Source organism: Lethenteron reissneri, chromosome 54 (assembly GCF_015708825.2).
Source record: "Lethenteron reissneri isolate LAM-NWPU_2019-01 chromosome 54, ASM1570882v1, whole genome shotgun sequence".
NCBI lineage: Eukaryota > Metazoa > Chordata > Hyperoartia > Petromyzontiformes > Petromyzontidae > Lethenteron > Lethenteron reissneri.
In genome coordinates this window covers 3,778,655-3,803,098 of record NC_083832.1, presented here as the reverse complement: position 1 = coordinate 3,803,098, position 24,444 = coordinate 3,778,655, and the positions used below count along the sequence as shown (strand labels likewise).

Here is a 24,444-nt window from a genome sequence, read left to right as displayed (position 1 = left end):
CCCATCACACTCGGACTTGCACGCAAGACATTGCATGTTTCTTTTTCTCCCGCATGATCTAAGAACATCTGAAAGTCTTGATTTAAAGCTTTCGTCACTGCAGGGATTCATATTCTTGGTTCTTTCGGTAAAGTCACGTAGAAAAATAAGAAATTTTTATTTTATTTTATTATTTCCCTTCGACGTGACATTACCGAAAGAACCAAGAATATAACATCTGAAAGGTTGAAATTAATTACGCAATGGACATGTGTAGAATGAATGCTACTCGGTACACTGAAGAGTGTATCGCGTGCGAGGGAGGGCATTATTCCAGCAAGCATCGCTTCAACGCGAGCAACACTCTAGATCGGTTTCGGTATTCAGTGTCTCATCAGCAGCCTTAATTGAACCAATGCTGCTGTTAACGGTCAGATGTTTCCAGCTCTTGAACGCGGAACAAAATCTAAATGACGAACTACAAAGGCGGACGGGACGAGGCTGGAGCGCTCTTGCCAGACGGGACGATGGCCGAGGTCAAAAGTAATAACCGAGAGGTGGAACGCGTCCGGGAACATTTCGACTGGGGCGCGATGGAGCGATGAAGTCGGTGGCCATGTGCAGGTAACTGGGTGGATTGCCGCATCGCGGGGTTGTGAGTGGTCGCGGTGCCTTGGTGATGCTTTAATCCAGCAGTGGATTACACGTGGTTGACAACGATTCAGCAGATGGTATGTCTAGAAAGAAAATGTCCTTGCCACAGCAATGTGGAATTTACACTACTGGTTGGCAGTGGCGACTAGCACCAACCAATGATGGTTTGGGAATAAAAAAAACCTGAACCTTCGTGTTAGTCTTCTCTACATGGAGCCTGCGTTGCTGACAGAGGCTCTGTGTATCTGGCGCATGGCTAACGAGGCATTTGTGTATCTGTGTAAGCGCCGCGCTGTGTTTAATCTGAGAATGTGGCAATGTGCGAGTTAATCACAAGGGCACGGCGCTGTTGCGCTGGTGACCGTAGCCTTCCGGAATGCGGCAGTGGGGCATCGCAGAAGCACTGCGCGGTGCGGACCCAGCATGCAAGCGGAGCTCAGCGCGTCCCATCGTCCGCAGAGAGGTCGGAGGTTAGGGCTGCCACATTTCCCATTGTAGCCCAAATCCGGGCATCTTCCTCAGTCAGCCCAGGTCTATATCGACACTGCTCGTTAAACCGCAAGACCAGGACCAGATTTCAGCGTGCACAGTTCCTGGCACCCGGACACGGATGCCAATTCCCGGACTGGTGTCGGTCCAATCTGAACAGGTTGCCACCCTATTCGAGGTGAATTACTTTTCTTGGTTCGACAATCATTTACAATCCTGTGTCAACGCGCAACGCGAACAAAGACCTTCCCACGCCTCTTGGCCACGGGGTTTGTTTGATCATACTTCACCACGCATGTCAGGGCAGTTCTGATGAAGGGACCGCTCATGACAGGTTCAGATAATACCCCATTACTGGTGGGTGTCAATGTTTGGTGGCCGTGGCTCCGAATCGACATTTCCACATTCTGCACGCGCGTGTCTCGCCCAGCCGTCGCCGTTCATCCCCAATGGCTATTGCGTCGTCATTCCTGTTGACAGGACGGGACTTCTCTCTGTGACTTCTGTAGCCCGCGCTGTCGTTCGACTCGCGAGTCACGGCACGGGACGCGGGGCACGGGGTATGGGGTGCGCCCGCGGGCCCGGCCGCCCCGAGCAACAGCGCCTCGAGCGCAGAATGCGCCGCGGGGAGAACGCGGCCCGGGGCGGGGAACTGCGGTTCACAAGGAGGGGGCCTCGGGGCGCCTTCCATGGGAACCGTGGCTCCCGGGCACCCACACCCACCCTCCCCCGGGCACCCACACCCACCCTCCCCCGGGCACCCACACCCACCCTCCCCCGGGCACCCACACCCACCCTCCCCCGGGCACCCACACCCACCCTCCCCCGGGCACCCACACCCACCCTCCCCCGGGCACCCACACCCACCCTCCCCGGGGCACCCACACCCACCCTCCCCCGGGCACCCACACCCACCCTCCCCCGGGCACCCACACCCACCCTCCCCGGGGCACCCACACCCACCCTCCCCCGGGCACCCACACCCACCCTCCCCCGGGCACCCACACCCACCCTCCCCCGGGCACCCACACCCACACTCCCCCGGGCACCTACACCCACACTCCCCCGGGCACCCACACCCACACTCCCCCGGGCACCCACACCCACCCTCCCCCGGGCACCCACACACACCCTCCCCCGGGCCACCCACACCCACCCTCCCCCGGGCACCCACACCCACCCTCCCCCGGGCACCCACACCCACCCTCCCCCGGGCACCCACACCCACCCTCCCCCGGGCACCCACACCCACCCTCCCCGGGGCACCCACACCCACCCTCCCCCGGGCACCCACACCCACCCTCCCCCGGGCACCCACACCCACCCTCCCCGGGGCACCCACACCCACCCTCCCCCGGGCACCCACACCCACCCTCCCCCGGGCACCCACACCCACCCTCCCCCGGGCACCCACACCCACACTCCCCCGGGCACCTACACCCACACTCCCCCGGGCACCCACACCCACACTCCCCCGGGCACCCACACCCACCCTCCCCCGGGCACCCACCCTCCCCCGGGCCACCCACACCCACCCTCCCCCGGGCACCCACACCCACCCTCCCCCGGGCACCCACACCCACCCTCCCCCGGGCACCCACACCCACCCTCCCCCGGGCACCCACACCCACCCTCCCCCGGGCACCCACACCCACCCTCCCCCGGGCCACCCACACCCACCCTCCCCCGGGCACCCACACCCACACTCCCCCGGGCACCCACACCCACCCTCCCCCAGGGCACGCGCGGCCTCGCCACAACTTCACAACGCTCTGTCGATTTTATTTCGATGTAAAGCTTTCGTGACTGCAGGGATTCATCTTCTTGGTTCTTTCGGTAAAGTCACGTAGAAGGAAAATAATAAAATAATAAATATAAAACATAATAAAATAATTCTCACGACGTTTCGGCCACAACGCAAGAAGCCGTCTTCAGGTAGAGAACAGGTCTGTCAAAGAACCAAGAAAACGCTCTGTGGGTTTATGTGACGCCTGGACTCAATCGCGTCCCGAGATGCTGCGCAGATACGGAGGGCACTTTTTTTTGTATAGAGGCACCGATATCATGACAAAGTGTAGAGTATTTATTCTAGATTTGAAGCATCCTGATGCAGTAATTTTAGCTGTGACGGTCCCACCTGATGACGGAGACTTGTGTTGCCTCCGAAACGTCGTGATTTATTATTTTATTTTATTTCCATTATTACTTTTATTAACTTTTAATTTTATTTTTTACCTACTTGGCTTTACCGAAAAAAACCCAAGAATATGTGGAGTATTTACTCAGCAAGAGTCTTTGTAACCGACTGCCAGGATAAGACGCGCTCAGCCTGAGCTGTAACGGGAGCTTTTGTGCCAAATACAGCGACGCAGAACATTGCCCTGTGTTTCATGGATGTTGGCAGTTTTATTTTCGCGCAGGATGGCAGCAAAAGCAGCAGCGAGATGCTCAAGAGCACGACGCCAGTGTCCAGGTCTCCTGCCCACGACGAGAGGGCTTCAGCAGAGAGAGAGAGAGGGTTCGTGCAGCTTTGCTGTTCCTCTGTTGAAGGAGGCAGACTCGAGTGGTTGACGATATGGTCCATAGTTTGGGTTGTACGGCCAAAGTCGCACTGCTGTGGCTCGTGCCTTTAGGTTTTCATTCGTGGAGGAAATGTGCGCATCGGCTTTAGTGATGTTCTGATGTGGTTTGCCCGTGACTTCGACGAATGTCAAAGCCAGGATGGTGCTGTGATTTGTTGGTGTCGATCAAGGTGTCGATGATGGTATAGTACAGTATTAGTCGTCTTTGAAGCTGTTACATGTTCTTGCTAAAACATACAGCGTGACGGTTCACCCTGGCCCTCTGTGAATTTCAGAGGCCACTCGTCTCCACACGGACAGGTAGATTTGCACAGATGGAAGCAAATATCGAACACTCAGCATCTGCACGGTACGGTAAAACGCGAATAACCGAGGCTACGTAGTGCGAACAGAGAACATTGCGCGTTGACGTCGTGCTGAAGAAATGCCAACATTTGAATAATGGCCCACGAAGAGACTGCAAAAGAAACAATAACTCCCCAGAAGTAATCCCCTAAGTCTCTGTTGAAAGAAAATGAGTGTTTCCTGGATCGCACCAAATTAAAACCATCAATCAAGACCACGCTTTCGCAGGTCCGCCGCAGTGCGATGGAACGGATCACGAAGGGCTGCCCGCTATTGTGCATGGACATCGATCAACGCAAGCGGCTCGGGCGTGACGCTGCCGACTTCTCGCGAAGGGACAGCGCCGCTTGCTCGCCCGAGTGTCCGTCGAGGGGTGAAAGGATTAGCGGACGCAGGGCTGGGAATTTAGACTTACGACCTCTCGATTACGAATCTGGAGTTATGCCACTGCCACGGCTCGCATCCACTTCGTGAAGGGAACGTTGACAATTAACGGCGGACCGGTCACTTTTGAGCACTCACTCCTGGACTTGGCCAAACATCACAATATTGGACAACAAATCTTGGGCAATTGTTGGCGCTGGTTTTGGGCACCTTCCCAAGGGCCTGTCTGTGGGTTCCCCCGCGTCTCCTTGCGAAACCTGTGGGCGTCACGAATTCCACGGCAGCGTTTTTGAGATGCAATTTACACGAATGATGCTGCTGTATAGAAAGGTAATTAGAAAAATACTGGTAGGAACCCACTGGTTCCACCAGCCCACAGGGGATTATTGTGTCCGTCCGTCGTGCAAGGAGGGGCTGGCTGGGGAGGGAGGGGCTGGGTGGGGAGGGGCTGGTCACCCCATGGTGCCCTGGTCAAACTCAACGTTTAACCTACTCACGCCGGCTTGTGCCATCCCTCACAGTCGGGCATATTTGCGGAATACACCACGCCGCCGTTGACCCTGGCCATTGACCGAGCAACCCAACGTTCCTACCAACTCCCTCCTCCGCAGGAATGTGTTCAATATGGCAGGAGTTGTGCCCCTGAAGAGCGACTGGGATTGTGGAGTCGCATAAATTGGCCGCTGAACCCCTCACGAGAGGGGGCTCCCTCGCGCTATACCAGTTTCATTCATTAGGTATAGCCATGTGAGCCATTCGGCTCTTGAATCGGGTGCAAAACGCAACAAACAAAAAACATGAACAAGAAAACATCATCCATCCAATGGGGAAGGAGGAGAGGGTGCCTATTGGGCTTCTCTCCGTGCGCATGGTGGCTATGATGCGTCCAGGGGTTACATAGCTCGTGTCGTTTATCTCATCTGCCTCCGTTGAAAGAGTGCAGACGATAATGGTTTACTTTGTGGCCCCTAGCTTGAGTTGCATGGCCACAATCTCACCAATGTGTATTCTATTTACAATAAACAATTTATCTACGTGCGACAAGATGCCAAGGGGTTCATGTAATCTTTCAAATCGAAGGTTGCACGTGCAATGAAATGTCTCTTAACTCGTCGAAAGACACTCGTACACCACTGTGATGATATCGCTCGGTCCGTTACATTAATCAACATCGGAGGCATGTCTAAATACCCCACCTATGAAACAATGTTACTGGTAGGAACCTCCTGGTTACACCAGCCCACAGGGGATTATTGTGTCCGTCCGTCCGTCGTGCAAAGAGGGGCTGGGTGGGGAGGGGAGGGGCTGGGTGGGGAGGGTGGGGACGGGCTGGGTGGGGAGGGTGAGGCTGGGTGGGGCTGGGTGGGGAGGGGCTGGTCACCCCGTGGTGCCTTTATAAAACTCAACGTGTAACCTACTCACGCCCTCACAGTCGGCCATATTTGCGGAATACACCACGCCGCCGTTGACCCTGGCCATTGACCGAGCAACCCAACGTTCCTACCAGCTCCCTCCGCAGGAATGTGTTGCGAGACACGCGTGTGTGTTTTTATTGGTTGTCATTTACCTCGAGATGGTTGTCTAGATGGTTGTCATTCCCTCGAGCAGCGCTCCACTCCCCCTACCCCACACCCCCCTCTCTATCTCTCCTCCCTTGCTCCTCCCCCCTCTCTTACCTATGTAGCCTCTTGTCACTGCAGCCCTTTTGTCCACTTCAGCAATTGTTTCTTGCTGTGGTTGTCCCACCTGATGACGGACCCTTGTGTTGCGCCCGAAACGTCGTGATTTTATTTTAATTTTCTTACCTACGTGACTTTACCGAAAGAACCAAAGAACATGTCATTTACCTTTCGATTTAAAGCTTTCGTGACTGCAGGGATTCATCTTCTTTGTTCTTTCGGTAAAGTCACGTAAAAGGGAAATAATAAAAGAATTTTAAAAAACATTATGAAATAATTATCACGACGTTTCGGCCACAACGCAAGCAGCCGTCCTCAGGTGAAGAACAGGTCTGTCGGAAAGACATGTTCTTTGGTTCTTTTGGTAAAGTCACGTAGGTAAGAAAATTCAAATTAAATCACGACGTTTCGGACGCTGTCTTTCCGACAGACCTGTTCTTCACCTGAGGACGGCTGCTTGCGTTGTGGCCGAAACGTCGTGGGAATTGTATTTTATTATGTTTTATTTTTATTACTTTATTATTTCCCTTCTACGTGACTTTACCGAAAGAACCAAAGAAGATGTCATCTACCTGTTCAGGTCGCTTCAATGAGTCGGGATGTCTTAGCGTCGCTCCGAACACGGAATTCGCGAAGCTGCCAGCAAGGCAAGAGGCGGTGCATTGCCACCCGAGCCTCTCCATCTTAAGGGATGTCCGTGTAGTTCACTTGGGTGCTGACGGAGATCTTTATTGGGGAATCTTATTTTCGCGGCGCGAGTTTGTGCCAGTTTATTTTTAACAGCTGGACTCGCTTCCTGAATGATGTACGTTAAATATAGGTTTACATAGCAGAACAAACCGGGGATCCGTATGTACACATTAACTCGTCTTACTTTCTGTTTATATCCAGAAGATGTCCATAACTCTCCCAACAACCCCAACGGTTACAGACGGTGTCATTTCACCTCGACGCGTGACTCAGTGGGCCCAACCGTAGGCTACACTACAACAACACGCACCAGCTACAATACAACAACACGTACCAGCTACAACACAACAACACGTACCAGCTACACTACAACAACACGCACCAGCTACAATACAACAACACGTACCAGCTACAACACAACAACACGTACCAGCTACAACACAACAACACGTACCAGCTACAACACAACAACACGTACCAGCTACAATACAACAACACGTACCAGCTACAACACAACAACACGTACCAGCTACAATACAACAACACGTACCAGCTACAACACAACAACACGTACCAGCTACACTACAACAACACGTACCAGCTACAATACAACAACACGTACCAGCTACAACACAACACGTACCAGCTACAACACAACAACACGTACCAGCTACAACACAACAACACGTACCAGCTACAACACAACAACACGTACCAGCTACAATACAACAACACGTACCAGCTACAACACAACAACACGTACCAGCTACAACACAACAACACGTACCAGCTACAACACAACAACACGTACCAGCTACACTACAACAACACGTACCAGCTACACTACAACAACACGTACCAGCTACAACACAACAACACGTACCAGCTACACTATAACAACACGTACCAGCTACAATACAACAACACGTACCAGCTACACTACAACAACACGTACCAGCTAAAACACAACAACACGTACTAGCTACAAGACAACACGTACCAGCTACAATACAACAACACGTACCAGCTACAATACAACAACACGTACCAGCTACAACACAACAACACGTACCAGCTACAAGACAACACGTACCAGCTACACTACAACAACACGTACCAGCTACAACACAACAACACGTACCAGCTACAACACAACAACACGTACCAGCTACACTACAACAACACGTACCAGCTACAACACAACAGCACGTACCAGCTACACTACAACAACACGTACCAGATACACTACAACAACACGTACCAGCTACAACACAACAACACGTACCATCTACACTACAACAACACGTACCAGCTACAACACAACAACACGTACCAGCTACAATACAACAACACGTACCAGCTACAATACAACAACACGTACCAGCTATAATACAACAACACGTACCAGCTACAATACAACAACACGTACCAGCTACAACACAACAACACGTACCAGCTACAACACAACAACACGTACCAGCTACAATACAACAACACGTACCAGCTACAATACAACAACACGTACCAGCTACAACACAACAACACGTACCAGCTACACTACAACAACACGTACCAGCTACAACACAACAACACGTACCATCTACACTACAACAACACGTACCAGCTACACTACAACAACACGTACCAGCTACAACACAACAACACGTACCAGCTACACTACAACAACACGTACCAGCTACACTACAACAACACGTACCAGCTACAACACAACAACACGTACCAGCTACACTACAACAACACGTACCAGCTACAACACAACAACACGTACCAGCTACAGCACAACAACACGTACCAGCTACACTACAACAACACGTACCAGCTACACTACAACAACACGTACCAGCTACACTACAACAACACGTACCAGCTACAACACAACAACACGTACCAGCTACACTATAACAACACGTACCAGCTACAATACAACAACACGTACCAGCTACACTACAACAACACGTACCAGCTAAAACACAACAACACGTACCAGCTACAAGACAACACGTACCAGCTACAATACAACAACACGTACCAGCTACAATACAACAACACGTACCAGCTACAATACAACAACACGTACCAGCTACAACACAACAACAAGTACCAGCTACACTACAACAACACGTACCAGCTACACTACAACAACACGTACCAGCTACAACACAACAACACGTACCAGCTACAATACAACAACACGTACCAGCTACACTACAACAACACGTACCAGCTACAACACAACAACACGTACCAGCTACAATACAACAACACGTACCAGCTACAACACAACAACACGTACCAGCTACAAGACAACAACACGTACCAGCTACAACACAACAACACGTACCAGCTACAACACAACAACACGTACCAGCTACAACACAACAACACGTACCAGCTACAATACAACAACACGTACCAGCTACAACACAACAACACGTACCAGCTACAACACGTACCAGCTACAATGCAACAACACGCTACTGCCCTTGCTAGTGCGACACCACCGCACTGCTTACACTGCAGCCAAGATTATCAGAGCCTCCTTAATTTGTTTGCCTTGCGTGTATTTTAGGCGCAGTGGTTTCGCACTCGGCGAGTTTAATTCCTGGCCAGGGCTGACATCGGCGACGAGTGGGTTTTAAACCGGTCCTGGGCCGCTCTCTTCATCAACTCGCAATGACCAGCGTGGTGAAGTATGGTCAAACAACCCTCACGACTGGCATTATATGGCAAGGTCTACACGCAGCAGTGGATTGACACAGGGATACAACAAATATGACTCTTCGGTTCTTTCGGTAAAGTCGCGTTGGTGAAAATAAAATGAAATAAAAAATGGAAACAACTAAATTATTCATTTTATTTAGTTTTCATAATTTTTTTATTTAATTAAATTTTCACCTACGTGACTTTACCGAAACAACCAAAGAGTATAGATCCTTACAGTCACAAAAACTTAAAATCAAAAACAAATATTGTTAATTTCGAATGTATTCCGATTACACCCCCCCTCTCGTAATGTATTAGGTGCTTGGAACCTCGTGGTCATGATTCCTCTAGACGCGTTAACAACGCACCGAGCATCACTGCCCGGTGCGCAGATTTCAATTTGCCGTCTTTGATGGTCCGGCCCGGCTGACAGGGGATCCGTCTGCACCGCACCCCACGGAGACTCCGATGTGAGAGTGGGGTGAGGACCCCGGCTACTACCGTCTCCGCACGCCGCGGAGACAAACGCAGACCACGCGGACACGCAAACACGCTCAGCCCAAGCCTGCCGCGCCCGTCTTACGCAGCGTGCCGCTACGCGCGACACGCAGGCTGCGTGGCACCGTCGTTACATGGGAGGGAGGGCTGGTGCCGGTCCCTTGAGCTGGGCTGACGGCCCCTGTGAGGAGCAGAGCGCCCGAGATTACAGAGAGAGGCGTGGTGTCGGATATATTCCAAACTCGGCAAGCTGTGCGCAGGCTACGTGAAGTGGTACATTTACAGGGCGATTGCAGAGTGTGGGTATGGATTCAAAAATTCACCGTGTGAATTTGCTTTACATAATGACGTGGTATTCCCCTCCCTATCATTTATTCAATTTTCAGTTCATCAGCGTGAAGTCACGTGGCGACGAATCCATTCTGAGATCTCGCGGGGGGGTGGGGTGGGGTGGGGGTGGTCAAGAGGCTTTGACGGGACGACGACTTTGTCAGAAACACCACTCAGGGGACGAACCTCCCCCACACACCGTGAACGAGCAGATCCCGAATATTGAGCCGAGTGGGTTTTTTTATGGTGCAGTCATCGGTGACTGGGCTGAGGCCATCGACTCGCTAGTGCAGACTCCCTCGTAGTGAGTCCACTGACTAGTATCGACTCAGTGTCCACTCCCTCGCAGTGAATTTAGATTCATAGCCTCACTTTGAGCGGTGCCAGATCCGTGCCCTGAACTTTGAGGCACGGGGCCTCCTGAATAGCTTCTGTCCGGTTAAGCCCACGTGGCCTCGTCAACATCGATTGTTATCATTTCTAGATTTGAAGCTTTCGTGACTGCAAGGATTCATACTCTTAGGCTTTTGTCGGTAAAGTCACGTAGGTAAAAATAAATAATAACATTGATATAAGTAATAAAATAATAAATCACGACGTTTCAGAGGCAACACAAGCTTCCATCTTCAGGTGGAACCGTCACAGCACGATTGCTTAACCAGTATATATACAAGGTCAGGTCTCTTGGGACTTCTCTCTTTACTTGATACAGCAATTGTGCTGTGACGATTCCACCTGAAGATGGAAGATTGTTTTGCCGCCGAAACGTCGTGATTTATTATTTTATCACTTCTATTAATTTTATTTTTATTTCTTACCTACGTGACTTTTTTTATCGAAAAAGCCTCAGAGTACGATTGTTATCAGTTTATCAAGTGTTACTCGGACCTGGCGATGACCGAAAAACTTGATGTTATGCTTAACTACATCGTGATAAGCGTTTAATGTCTTGCTGTACACTGCCATATGTAGCTTTGAGGACACGTCGCCAGCTGTTCCATAACACCATTGATATACTTCTGCAAAGGGGGACTAGGAGTTACATCTGGAATACTCTCTGTGAGCACCGCACGCGTCTGCGTGTGAGCTCCGAGCCTCATCGCAAGCGTCCATCGGGCTCAATCGACAGATTCAGCGTGGCCAAAACAATCGACGATGGTGCCCATCGCTGTTCACCTCACAGGGCATAATATGACTTTGAAACCCCCCAGCTCACCGCCTACGCATTTCCCATAAATATGCTAAATTCCTCTTGATATGCAAATTATTTTGTCAAGGCGCTCTTCTTCCACCTCCAACCCAGCTTATACATATGCTAAATTTCTCTTGATATGCAAATTATTTTGTCAAGGCGCTTTCCCCCCCCCCCTCCAACCCAGCTTAAAAAGACGCTCCAAGCCTGGGGTTGTCATTCAGACTCTGTCTTCTCGACAGACCTGTTCTTCACCTGAGGACGGCTGCTTGCGTTGTGGCCTCGATTCACACACCTCCACTTGATATACCGGTCAGGAATCAAACACTGGCCATGAATCTCCGTGGGATTCTTATAAAGTTCACAAATAAAGGGATCATTTTGCTCACAGCAGAAACAGCGTCTTCCGTGCGCCGAGTCTCGCCTCGTCTGCCGCTTCTTCCCCGGCGCTGCTCAACTTCGGAATTCCCTCCCGCGGCCTCTTTCCCAAAGCCCCATTCAAGAGTCGTGTTCACTCTCATCTACCGCCGCCTGACGTGTTGGATCTTTGGGCTTTGCGCTCGGAAATAGGGTTAAATAATCGCGGAGGAGTACCTGTTTCCAGCCGTCGACGGAGAGGCTTCGGAATTGAACTCATGCGGCTGATCTGGGTCGCCGGGCTGAGGTCATGGTGCCGTCTGTAAAATGAATAGAAATGCAATCGATGACATCGCCGTGACCCAGGCCATCCGAGGTCACAAAGCTATTGCGTGAATTTTGCTCCACTGGCTGCTGCAGCAGCAGCAACAGCAGACCTAAGATCGCTCGCGCTATTTATTTTGGCGCACGCGGTGGTGTGGGTACGGTTACGTCTGGCCAGTGGGCGCTGTGGTCAGAACGCTTGGCTCAGAATCACGTGGTCACACAATTAATTAAACGCTGGAGAGGGACACTGCAGCTGACCTCCTACACCGGGTCACATCGACGCGTATCACTTTGCAGGAAGCCAACAGTGGTTGTCCTCCGGAAAGACTGGCCCTCACCATGGGAAGGTGGAATTTCCGCTACTGGCACAGGGCCACCAGTGGTGGTGTGCGTCTAAACCGCGAGACGCACTGACTCATCACATTCTCACGCCACAGCCACATCCTCGCAGCGCTCCGCTGCTGCACTGTCAAGCACCGACCAATCACCGCTTCGCCCTCCGTTGTTTTAAAAAGTCGCCTTCCTCCGTCTCTGACTTCATTCCTCCTTCCCTTGGCCCGACACGCGCTCCGCTCTCCTCCGCCTCCCACCAGCACCTCACCGCCCCCGCACGCAGCGGGCGGTCGGCCGCTCCCTCTCGAGATCGAAGTTCTTCTCTCCCCCTGACGGCACCGCCAGCTGGGCCCTCCCCCACTTCACATCCCACCTCTCTCCGTCACCCGCAGTCGATGCTTCACGCGCCGTGCAATCGTCGCACCCCGCCGCAAGCCAACGCACAGTCGCGGCGTTGTGTAAAGCTGAAACCGCGTTCTCTTTACCTCTCGTATTTATCATCTCTTCCTATCCTCGTTTCTTCTAACCGGTCGCATTGTTTTGCTTCCTTCATTCTTGCCGAGGTATTGTCTGTTGCGTCTTCGATCGTGAAATTCGTTTCCACAACGGCGACGATGATCACTGCTTAACCCGGCCACGTATCTGACCCGCGGTTGGAGCTGCCACGGAGCCGAGTAGCAAACGCCCTCACCGCGGGCACGTTCTCTAAGGGCTTGTTACGAGATGACCGCGGGCACGCGCTCTAAGGGAACGCGCTCCAAGGGAACACTCTCCTCGGACGCCCTCCGGGCACATCCGACACTGCTGTGGAATGTGCTGACAGAGGCAGCAGTGGGGTGGAAATGAACGCTTTAGTTAAATGGAAAGTGGATAGAAAAATTCAACACGGACATGTAAATTAAAAAAACCAACATTGGCAGGGCGACGAGAGGTCACGTGCCCTTCAACAGGGCTACTCTGTCACCACCACCACCACCCGTCACCAGTCCCACTCGACAGAGAGGGCCCATTGACAAGTCAACTACGGCACGCAGTCACAGTGGGGAGCAATGGCCCAGTGGTCAGCGCGCCACGCTGCGACCCCGCCGTCCAGAGTTCACCTCCAAGCCACGGCTAACATCGGTGGCGAGCGATATCTGAACCGGTCCCTAACGCGCCCCCCACCTCTGCCTTTCACCAACCCACACTGACCAGTGTGATGAAGAAGAGCCCCCCCCCCCCCCCCCCGCCGCCCTGCCCAACACGGTTTGGGGGTGGTGTTCATCCAGCAGCCGATTGATCCAGGACTGTGAATTCACAAATCAGCTCAGCGGCGTCCCGACAGGAACAAGGCCAGCGCGAGGCGACTCGGAGCGGTGCTCAGCGAAAGCTGCGAGCTTAAAATACCCCAGCAGCAGCATGGCGTCTGGGACTATGAATACCTTAGAAACACGCGTAGCCAATTTCATCGAGAATAGGTCAGGCATTGAAAACAGATTTCCAACAACTACGTTCACGAAGTCCCAGTAAACAGGACAATCGCTTGATAATTGGTTTTTTACCCTTCTATCTGGCAACAAAACTGACAACTTTTTTACAAGGAGTCATGTTTGCATAGACCACAATACCTGCAGCCATAATGCAAACAAAAAACATAACTCTGATAATATATGCACTGTCCTTGAAGTAGATTGGTCCACACCCGAGACAGCTTTCCTTAGAGCCTAGTCTCACATGGTGTTAGACCAGATGACGCCAAAAGGCGCACAACTCAAAGACAATGCCAATTTTTGATTGCATTATGGCTGCAGGCATTGTGGTCTATGCAAACATGATTCGTTGTAAAAAAAAGGTGTCAATTTTGTTGCCAGATAGAAGGGTAAAAAACCAATTATCATATTTTTTACTGGCAAATGAGGTTCCAATTAAGTCAATCGCTTGATACGAGCTGACCGCGACGACTCACGACGTAAACGCAGAGGTGGCACAAATCCGTGTTCGATGGCAAGGAGGATTCCCCACTCTTTTTTCTCGCAACGATAGTGCAGACCGGATTCATAGTTTCTCATCAGCGTTTGTTCGTCTGTGGAAGGGGCTGCGGTAAACCCATTATATTATCTCTCAAGCCAAAGTGAGGATTTACTAAGCAGTGGTTACACCTGCATTGTGAGATGGGTCTGAGACCTGGGCCCTATAAAGACGCCAAATAATGAAGCGACACCGGTTCCGACAGCAGCGCTTGTGTTCTGTCCTACATACTCACTGCACTGAGAGATTTACAAAGGATGAGGTACTGGACAGGGAGGGCAATGTTGGACATTTGGAATACTGCTGAGGCAGCATCAGCTGTGATGGGGCCAGACGATCGCATTCCAAAGCAGCAGCAGTAGCTCGGGGACTGGCGAACTCTACCGAGGCATCCTCGAACAAACGCACTCAAGCGCCGTGGCCCTCCCATCCCTGATTGGCAGCGCAGCAGAGAGTCAGCTGGGGGAGATGCGGAGCGCACGGGGCGAGGGGGATCAGCATCATCAGCGTCTTCGTACGCGTCCCACAGAGACGTGGATGCTCTGCTGCTCTGGAAGGATCAGTGTCGGCTGGATTTCGTCTGTGTTCAGCCGTGATTGCTCCTGCATCAAAAAAGAACCGGAAATATTTTCCCCCCCACAAAATATGGCAGCTCGTAATAGTGTCTCAGTGAGGTCATTTAACCGACGCTCTATCCGTCCAGCACATGCAGCAGGACTTGTACGTCTTGATTTATCCTCGCCAGCGACTACTGTATCGCACTGGCAGTGTCAGCTCGCAGTGAAACAGCATCCAGCCCGCACAGGGTGGCCACCTGACCGGGTTTGACCCGGCGAACATTCCGGGATTTGGCATCTGAGTCTGAGTGGCAGGAATTGATTTGCACCGAGATCTGGTAGCGGTATCGCGTTGATCTTTATCGCAGGATATCGCACGGTTTTGATACGAGCCCGGGGCTCACTGAGTTATCTGTCCGAGTTTTGGTCTACGGTGGAAGAGTTCGGTGGCCCTAAGCCCGCACCCCACCACCTCCTGGCTGCGGGGAACACCTCCGCTCAGAACGATCCCACACATCGTACGGGCTTCTCTCCTTTGGCTGCCAGACAGAGCCTCTTATCCACGCTCTTCCAATCGGCGCTGGTTACACCGTTCTTTTCGTGCACTCATTGAAGGTTGGACTGGGTCCATCAGCTCACTCTATACCTGTGCCCCGCGATATTCAACCTTGTTTTAAATAGCCCAAACCTCAAAATTAATTCAGAAAAAAAAACGTTCAACATATTTCGTCTCTTAAATATGAAACTCATCCACCAACTTTCGTAGTCTCAAGGGGGAAGGCGCTACTCGGTTTAACTACGCTGCCCTCTTGTCATTCGACTGTCGGATGAAAGCTTCCCGCAGCCGCGGGCGTCCTGGGGTTTATTCGACCATACTTCAATACTCAGTGTAGGTTGACAAGGAAGGCAGGAGAGCATATACCTGGACGCGTATAAGAACAGTACAACAGTGGATGTTGCTGCCCTGCCTTCTGCTGCACACTGTGTAGCAGGGCCGCCGTGGAAACGCGAGCAGGGCCAGCGGGTCCCGGCTCGCGAACCGAGCAGACACCCTTACAAGGGGTCGCGGAAACGCAGCATCAGGTCACAAACCGGGGCTAAGGTTTCACGTTTATTTGGTCTCATTTTGATGATGAAGATGAGAACTGACAAGACCAGGATAAAGTATCATTTGCAACAGTGATTCGGAGCAGTGTCTTTTCAGTAAGAGGCGACGATTGAGTCATTTGCGGTGTCATTTGGAATTTGGCAAAATTTGGAGTTTAAATCCGTGCAGAATCAGCGTTGATTGGGAATTCTGGCACAGGAAATGAGTCAAACCATGCCCGCAGTATACACTCGCATTTAAGGTATAATTGTATGGCTGGGTGCATTTTGCTCCACGGACAAAGCGATTTCCATAAGAATACAGATCGCGCTACGCTCGGAATGCCCGCGAGAAAGGGCGAGCGAGTCACCCGCTGATGCTGCTCAATCGATGTCAACAATGCGGTCGCATTGCAAGCTGCCGGCAGTCACGAACATGCGTGCCCTATGGCACAATCCACGCCGGCGAACACCGTCAAAATTCCACGAGTTTCCATTTTGCCATTCGATGATTTATCCCCCCCCCCCCCGTATCCCTAGAAAACAGCGGTGGTACGGCAAGCCGGGGCTGACTCACCCCGCGTGGAACACCGTGACCCCTAGTGTGCCTCTCACACCCTGGGCCGAACAGCGGCCGTAGAAAAGGAACGTTCCGCTTGAGTTAAGCTGCGATTCCCAACCACTTTCTCGCTCCACGGCACTCACGCTCGGGCTAGCTCGATCTTCTCGGCACGCCGAACCAAAAACTCGCTGTGGCACCTTCGTCAAGCGGTGGACTGATCATGGCTAATCACGCGTGCGCTCCTGCGTCTCTTTCTCAAGCGGGAACTTCTTTCGCACCGTACGAAATATAGTAGGATATTTTTTTCTCGAGGGTCCTGTCGTGTTTAACGGTAGCGGGAGGAGATGCACAATTTATTTGTGTTTTCCACGGCGTTTGTGCCATGCTTGGTGCACTTTGAGGCCAGGTGAAGTGTCGAAGGCTCGCTCGCAGGAGGTCACGGAACAGACCCAGGTGTCATGGGTTGACTCACTGAGACCACTGGCAGACGCACCATATGTGTCCCCCACTGTGCCCACTTTCTCTGTTATAACCGCCCGGCGCTCCGCTCGTCGTTGTGAGCGTCGCTCCTCTGCCCTCCGTTATTGCTGGAGGGCGACTGCCTCCAACACAACAACAACAATAATAATGATCCACTCATTCAGCCTCCCCGCGGTTACCACAGCCCGAGAGAAGCCCCCAGAGGCCGCGGTCGCAGTTCAACTCCGATGCCTCGGCCTGTCTGTGGCTGCATGGCCACCTGCCCGCGTTCGAGGACGATGTTGCGAGCTTATCGAGCAAAACGAGCCCGGCTCACGTCCACGTGACGCGCCACACAACGTACAGAGTCGAGTTCGTACCGAAACATTGCACTCACGCAAAAAAAATGTATGTTGTTGATTGTTTATGTTTAATGCGTGCGTGACAATTCAACAAACGTGAGATGAAGCAGCTACGGTCGGCTGAGTGGATCGTTGGTTTCCAAAGTACTGGAATTATTAAATCGAATGTATGATCTAATCCCGTAAAACGACTATATTTAATATTCTTATCCAAACCTTGTTTATAATACCAACCCGATCTTGAAACGTTCTGCCGAACAGTGATATTACGCGGCGAATAATGCAACTGCGTTTAGAAAGTTCAAACCGTAAACGCTGTCTTATGCGCAACGTTAATTAAGGTCGGTCGCGCCTGATCACGACAACATTTCGGTTGTGTCCTCTCGTGCGCGAGGAACGTCTGACCAACGTTGGGTCGAGGCGATCGACGCGGCAATTGCAGGTGCGGTGCCGTGTGCGCGAGTGACGTTTGGCGGCCGGGTTCCCCGCTCACTCCGCGCGAAGCGGCCACTGACCTTCGCCTCGCAGTTGCGCACGGGACCAGGGCTCTCGCTCGCTTCACGCGCGCGCTTCTCGAGCCGCCGTCGCTGCCGTCACCGCGTGCTCCCCTTCCTTCATCTAAGACGACCGCTTACATAAGAGGCGCTTGAGTCCAAATCCGTTAGCTCCCCGCTCTTCTGAAACGTGGTCCCACTGGCTCTCCGGGCTGCCTTCTTGACCTCGAGTGCAGAGTTCAATGTGCGGCGGCTCGCAGCGCTACAGCTCAGCTCCTCGAGCGCTCGGAGCCTGCGGCAAGAGAGGCTTATAAGGAGCCGGTGCCCAGGCCCTCCCCCGTCGCACGCACACCCAGCCCCGCGTCGGCGAACTTTGCCCGCTCGCAATTGGCAGCGCCTCGAGAAAGTTGACCCCCTCCCCCCCACCACCACCACCACCTCTCCGCAACTCGAGCCCCGCGCGCGACGCTCAGCACCGTCTCGAGCCGCAACTTTTCAAATCCCGTTCCGTAACAGAGGACGGACCGCGTCTCCCGCTGGATTCGTAAGGGACAGCGGCGGTATCGCCCCCGGTTCTTCTGCTCGACGGCCGGCAACACGCACGACTGGGAGCCGCTGCGGGCGTGCAGTGGAACGTGGACGTCATCGCAGCCGCGCTATCTCGCTGTTAGCGCCAGCAATAGATATGACCATAGCAAGAGTTGAGGGTTTACAGCGCACGGCAAACTGCTGATGCACTTATTAACATCTCGCCCTGTTCTAGGAAGGCAGGCGAACACCGTTCTGCAACCTACGTGCGAGCTTTAGGTCATAGAAGGACATTGGGTTTGGTGTTGTGTCAAAATCAAAGGGGTTCCCTGCTCAAATGAACATTGAAGCATTGGTGCTCACCTCCCGATTACAGTCCTCCAGAGCCAGTGTTGGAAACTCCACATTCATATGGCGGGGATGAGTCTATCTTCATAACAAAAGCTGTTGGCTTTGCCGCAATGCGGTGCTTATTTTAGTGACACTGGAAGGATTATGGGCTAAGTCAACCCTCCAATCAGGATCTCGCGTTGAGTCGCCGGTGCGTGGTGACTCTGTGAGGAGTGGTGGCGCAGTGGTTAGCGCACTGCACTACAATGAGTACCTGGTGCGTACCTTCAATGAGTACCTGGTGCGTTGTGTAAACACCAGTATTCGGGGGACAAAGGCGACCGGGCGTGGTGCTGGCCTCCCTCCCCCTCGTGTTCCGTGCTCGCTAATTGCACTTGCCTCTCCAGTGTGGTCAACGCTATATGAGGAATCTTTGTCTGGGGATATGTTTATTAAACGACCGTGGTGGGTGAGTGGCCCCGGCACATTAAACATCAAATTAAAACACTGCGTTGCCAACGCGAATCACTCACAATTTGGCTCCATTGTTCCCCAACACACCCAAAGGAAACGCTGTCCAGGATACCGGCTCATCCCCGGTGGGCGCGTGCAGCGTCGTCTCGGCTCGCAGGGCTGGGACCCGCGTAGCCAGGGCGAGGCGTCGCTAAAGGTCAAAAGGACTCCATCCGATGGAGATGATTGCGCGAGTGAGCGCGGCCGCAATGGACGCGCGCAGTGTGGTGATGACGGTCGAAAGATCGCCCTGCACTCGGAGCTGGGGAGACGCCTTTCTCCGGAAAGGTGGCGACGAGGCCACGGAGACTTGGACTTTATACTCTTGGGTTTTTTTCGGTAAAGCCACGTAGGTAAAAAATTAAATTAAAATTAATTATTTTGTTTCTATTACTGTATTACTTTTATTAATTTTAATTTTATTTTTTACCTACGTGACTTTACCGAAAAAACCTAAGAGTATGAATCATTGCAGTCACGAAAGCTTCAAATCTAGACTTGGACTTTAGTCTGCTAATCTTTAAAGGTGCATTGGAAATTTTTGATATTCCAACTGATGCTCCTACTGTTGTGGAGTGACTCATGCGGCCAGCTATGGCTACAAGGGTTTTGGTGGGACATGTTGTTTATGTCGTTTATTGTGACATTTCGGTCACAGTTCCTATGATCACTGTTACATTGATATTATGGCTTTATTTTGGTGATTTCGAAAGCATTTTTTGGCTTGGCCATGTTTGTTTGTTGTAGTACGGAGTTAGAATGATGGCATTAATCTAAGTTGTCTTGTGGTTGTTTGTTGTTTGACTTGCATCCTACTGGGATTTTTGCACACAGCGTTGATTTTTTTGGAAGATTTTTTTGCTGTCTTTTCCTGGATTTTTCAGTTTGCACATAGTCACATAGTCACTTTAAGATGTTTTCTTGTTCATGTTTTAGTTTTTTGTTTGTTGCGGTTGCACCCGATTCAAGAGCCGAATGGCTCACAGGGCTCTACCTAATAAATAAAACAGAACTGAAAACTGCGAGCTACGTGGCGATGTTATTGTGACATAGCGACCCCTGCCCATCACTTCGTCATCGTCACCATCAGCACCTCTACAAGGCGTTGCGTCCATCTTCGCGTTGTTAAAACATTTACTCGCAAAATGTCCGAAGGGGTAACGTGGAAAGGGCGTACTGTTCAAATAAACATCAAGTTACCTGTAAGGATACATCGGCACGTTTCCAAGTTGGTTTATTATATGCACAACAAGAGCTGTGCACATTCAACGCCGTATTTGCTCAGGTTGTTAAACTCGTACGCAGTGAATTGTTACGCGCCGCGTAAACATTCTCACTCTCTCTTTCTCACATCGTCCGCCATGTGTGTCCATTGTCGTGATGCGTTCTGACGGTGACGCTGCAGAGCTGCTGTCAGCCGAATGTGAATTCCCATGCGAAGTTCGCCCCCCCCCTCGCACTCGGGCAGACTTTGCCCGTGAACTCTCAAGACGCAGCAGCGCCTCGCCAAGACCGCCCCCCTCCCCACGCTGTCGCCGGCATCCTGTGCGGCGTAAACTCATCGCGCGGGCTAACGAGACGCGCGGTGCGGGGAGCCACGGAGGTGGAGGCGCATGGGGTCGATTATAACCGTGCGCACAATGGCAGCGGTAGCAATCCGTTCGGGAGCTCGGTGCCAATGCCGAGGTTTGCTGGCCGCGATGAGAGGGCTTAGGGCGAGAGAGTTCGTGTCGTTTCGCTGTTCTGTGGGGGCCGACGCCCGCCTCCCCGCTCCCTGTGAGCGGGCGAGGCGCGACGCTCACCCCCTCCACTCCCCCCTCCTCCTCCTCATCGGCCGCCTCTGGCCGGGCCCCCGCCGATCGGGTGATAGCCCCCCCCGCCCCGCACCAGTGCCCCGCTAACCGGCTGGCTCACCACCGCCCGGGGTTATGTCGCACACGCGCACGTACACCACCACTAATACGAAGGCGGCTGCGTGCACGCGCGCGCCCCTGCAGGCGCTCGTCTCGCACAAAGGCGAGCGCTTAAGGGCTGCGCAAATTTGCGCGCGCGTGCCTCGCCTTGAATGCTATTGTTCTCTGCTTTTTAACTCCGCCCCCTCCACCGCCCTAAGATTCGCGCGGCACAACCGAACGGACGCGTGGGCGTCGGCGGCCGTTTTTTGTTTAATACACGCGCGCGCGCCTCGTGCACACACTCAGATTTCCAACGCCACACCGACGCTGCAGCCCTGCGCTCGCTCTCTCGCCCACACCGTCCCGCCCGCGCAGTCACGCCACACGCAAATCGCAGACACCACGCCGACGTTCTACCCACACACACAGAAATCACACTGCGCCGATACTCTGTACTAAAGTTTATTGACGGCGCAAATACACACTACCTGGAGGGGGAATGTGTCGCAAGAAGGGCTTAGCCCGACTCTGCCTCCGAACCCAGTCACTCAAGCATCCTACCACGTACCTCGAAGCTGGACTCACGGCGTCGCACGGACGCTGTGAGAGTCGGAGGGAGAAGGACGAGAGAAGACTTTACCTATCAATGCCTCGTAGCAGCACTCGCTGGCATCACGCGGAGGCTCTGAGCGGCTTGAGGAGGCAGGATGGCAGGGAGTGGGTCTTGATGGCCAGGAGGTTGAAGACAACTGACTGAAATCGTCCCGGGCTCTTTTTATTCTCTTAACTTCAAAGTCCCGGGGTGCCATTGTACCACGCGGCCAATCGTGCACTTACCTGCGGTTACCGCCTCCCACCGCCCCCCATATGCTGCCCTCCGCCCCCCCCCCCCCCCACCCAAGTACTGCGTGGCGGCTGCTGCGGCGTGGCGGGCGGCGGCGACCCCCGTTGCCCCTTTGTCTGGAAGGGCTCCCGCACTTTGCCTACTTAATATGCCACCCTCCGTCCCTTTTCGAGTGCTGCGCAGCGATGGCTGCGGCCGGCGGGCAGCAGTGACCACCCACTGTCCCTTCATCTCTTGTGCCCTTCTCGCTAAATGTTCCATCCTCCATTCTCCCCTCCGAGATGTACCTCATTGCGGTTGGCCCAGGGAACTTTTTCCTTCTGCGCCCATACAATTGTAATAAAGGACTCGACCACGGTATCTGGCTTGGTGTCCTTTATTCGGGTTCGTCTTCTCTTCCCCACACGGCTCTCTCAGAGACCCTCTGCTCCGCGGCCGACGCTGTTGTCGCTGCTGTAGCCTTCCTCCGTCCCCCAGCAGCCCCGCTGCTGACCTCTTCGTGCAGCCTCTCCGGCTGCCCTCGACGCAGCCCCACCGCTGCTGTCTCTCTCCTCCGAAGCAGCCCCGCTGCCGATCCCTTCGTGCAGCCTCCCTGGCTGCTCTCGCTGCAGCCTCACCGCTGCTCCCCGTTCCTCCGGGGTCGGTCACCGCTGGCCGACGGTGCCGACCGTACTCTGTGTGTGTGGCGATCTCGCCACTCCCCCAGTCCTCGCCCTGCGTGGCCTCACTCTAGCCCAGTCTCCAATCACTCCCCTCCTCTTCCGGTTTCTCCCCTTTAAGACCTGAACCCTTACCCCCACGTGACGTAACTCCTCCCCCCCGTGACGTCACATCCGGAAGGTCGTTTACACCCGCATTACACAATGTTAAGACAATTTAGCGGCACCGCAATGTAACCTGTCCTGTGAGGGTCGGCCAATCTCCTGGCACCGGGAAACCGCGGGACTCTCCTTCTAGGGGCCCTTCGGATGAAAACCCGATGTGCCAAGCAACCCCCCGCCAGGACACTACTACGTGGGTGCGCTGCGTGCGCGTGGCGTGTTTAGTGCGGGGGCCGGGAGGGAATTGCGGCGCTTTCGGAGTTTCTCCGCGGTCGTGGCACCACAGTTCCTCCTCCATTGAAGGAGTGCAGAATTCGTACAGTGGTTTACTGTATGGTCTATAGTTTGGGTTGCATGCCACAGTGGCTTGTCTTTAATGTTCCATTCAGAAAAAAAATGTGGTGCAGCATTTGTTGATGTTCATAAACGGTCCGTTGTCACACCGGTGTCTTCGAGGAGGAGGAATGTCAAAGCCCCCGGAGGTGCGATGATGTTTGGGTCTCGAACGAGGAGGTGTGTATCACGGTGACGTCTGCAGCCGGGGCCTCGTCAAGCTCACAGCGTCCCATCACCGTCTCCAGAGAGACCCGTCACTTCACGGAGCCGGAAGCATTTAGATTACGTTTAGTTTTTAGAACAAAATCCTGCCATATGGGCGTCTCTTTATGTTAAAGCAATGCTCTTTGGATGACAGTATTTAGACTTGCCATGATGCCATTACTACTCAACTGACAGTGTGTGCCGATGCAAAACAAAAACAAAATTATCCCGAGGCTAAATTATAGCATCTGCGAGCGAATTCTTCTCAGAGGTCGCATTGCAAAGAAGCCAGCTGCCTCTTGCAATTGTGCAGTGCTCAGAATATATTTATAGAACAAACAGCACCATAACATTCATATAAATTGTGATAATCCGCAGACGCTGCCGACGTGGTGTGCCGCGGATTATGTGAAGAATTAACCCCTCCCACCACCCCCGAAAATAGGTCCAAATCAGAGATTTCTTTCACGGATTTTAGGATGGACGGTGTCCGCGGATTACAGGAAGATTCGCGAACCTCGGGTAATTAAAACGTTACAGGAATTCGCAAACTTTTTGTGTCCTGACTGTTTATAAAAAATATATACATAAATATTGTTGTATCACGGTGCGTCCCACACAATCGGGTGCCCCCCCTCACCTCGCCCCTCCCCCCTCACCCCACCCGTCCCCCCCCCTTGCCCCCCTCGCCCTGGCCACGGCACCGATCACGGTTTTGAAATTTACGAGGTCCAAATGACAAACAAGATTCACATTTGACTTGATCACACAATGCTTTTTGTAAACATAAATACATCATAAACTATATATGCACGACAAACTATACATGCATCACAAACTATGCATGCATCATATCACAAATTAAACATGCACAACAAACGAT

At 52.8% G+C, this 24,444-nt stretch overlaps 1 protein-coding gene across 4 annotated transcripts in view; it reads right to left on the bottom strand.

Moving 5' to 3' along the window:
• Window positions 1-18,364, bottom strand: part of LOC133356597 (cystic fibrosis transmembrane conductance regulator-like) — an 82,733-nt gene extending 64,369 nt beyond the window's left edge. For 3 of the 4 annotated variants that reach the window (XM_061574201.1, XM_061574203.1, XM_061574204.1), the window contains exons 1-2: window positions 18,112-18,364; window positions 12,141-12,223 (exon numbers count right to left, since the gene is read on the bottom strand). The gene's annotated coding sequence lies outside the window, so the exon portion shown is untranslated. The remainder of the gene's footprint in view (window positions 1-12,140; window positions 12,224-18,111) is intronic. The other variant, XM_061574202.1, reaches the window with a different exon arrangement.
• Window positions 18,365-24,444: the final 6,080 nt, after the last annotated feature.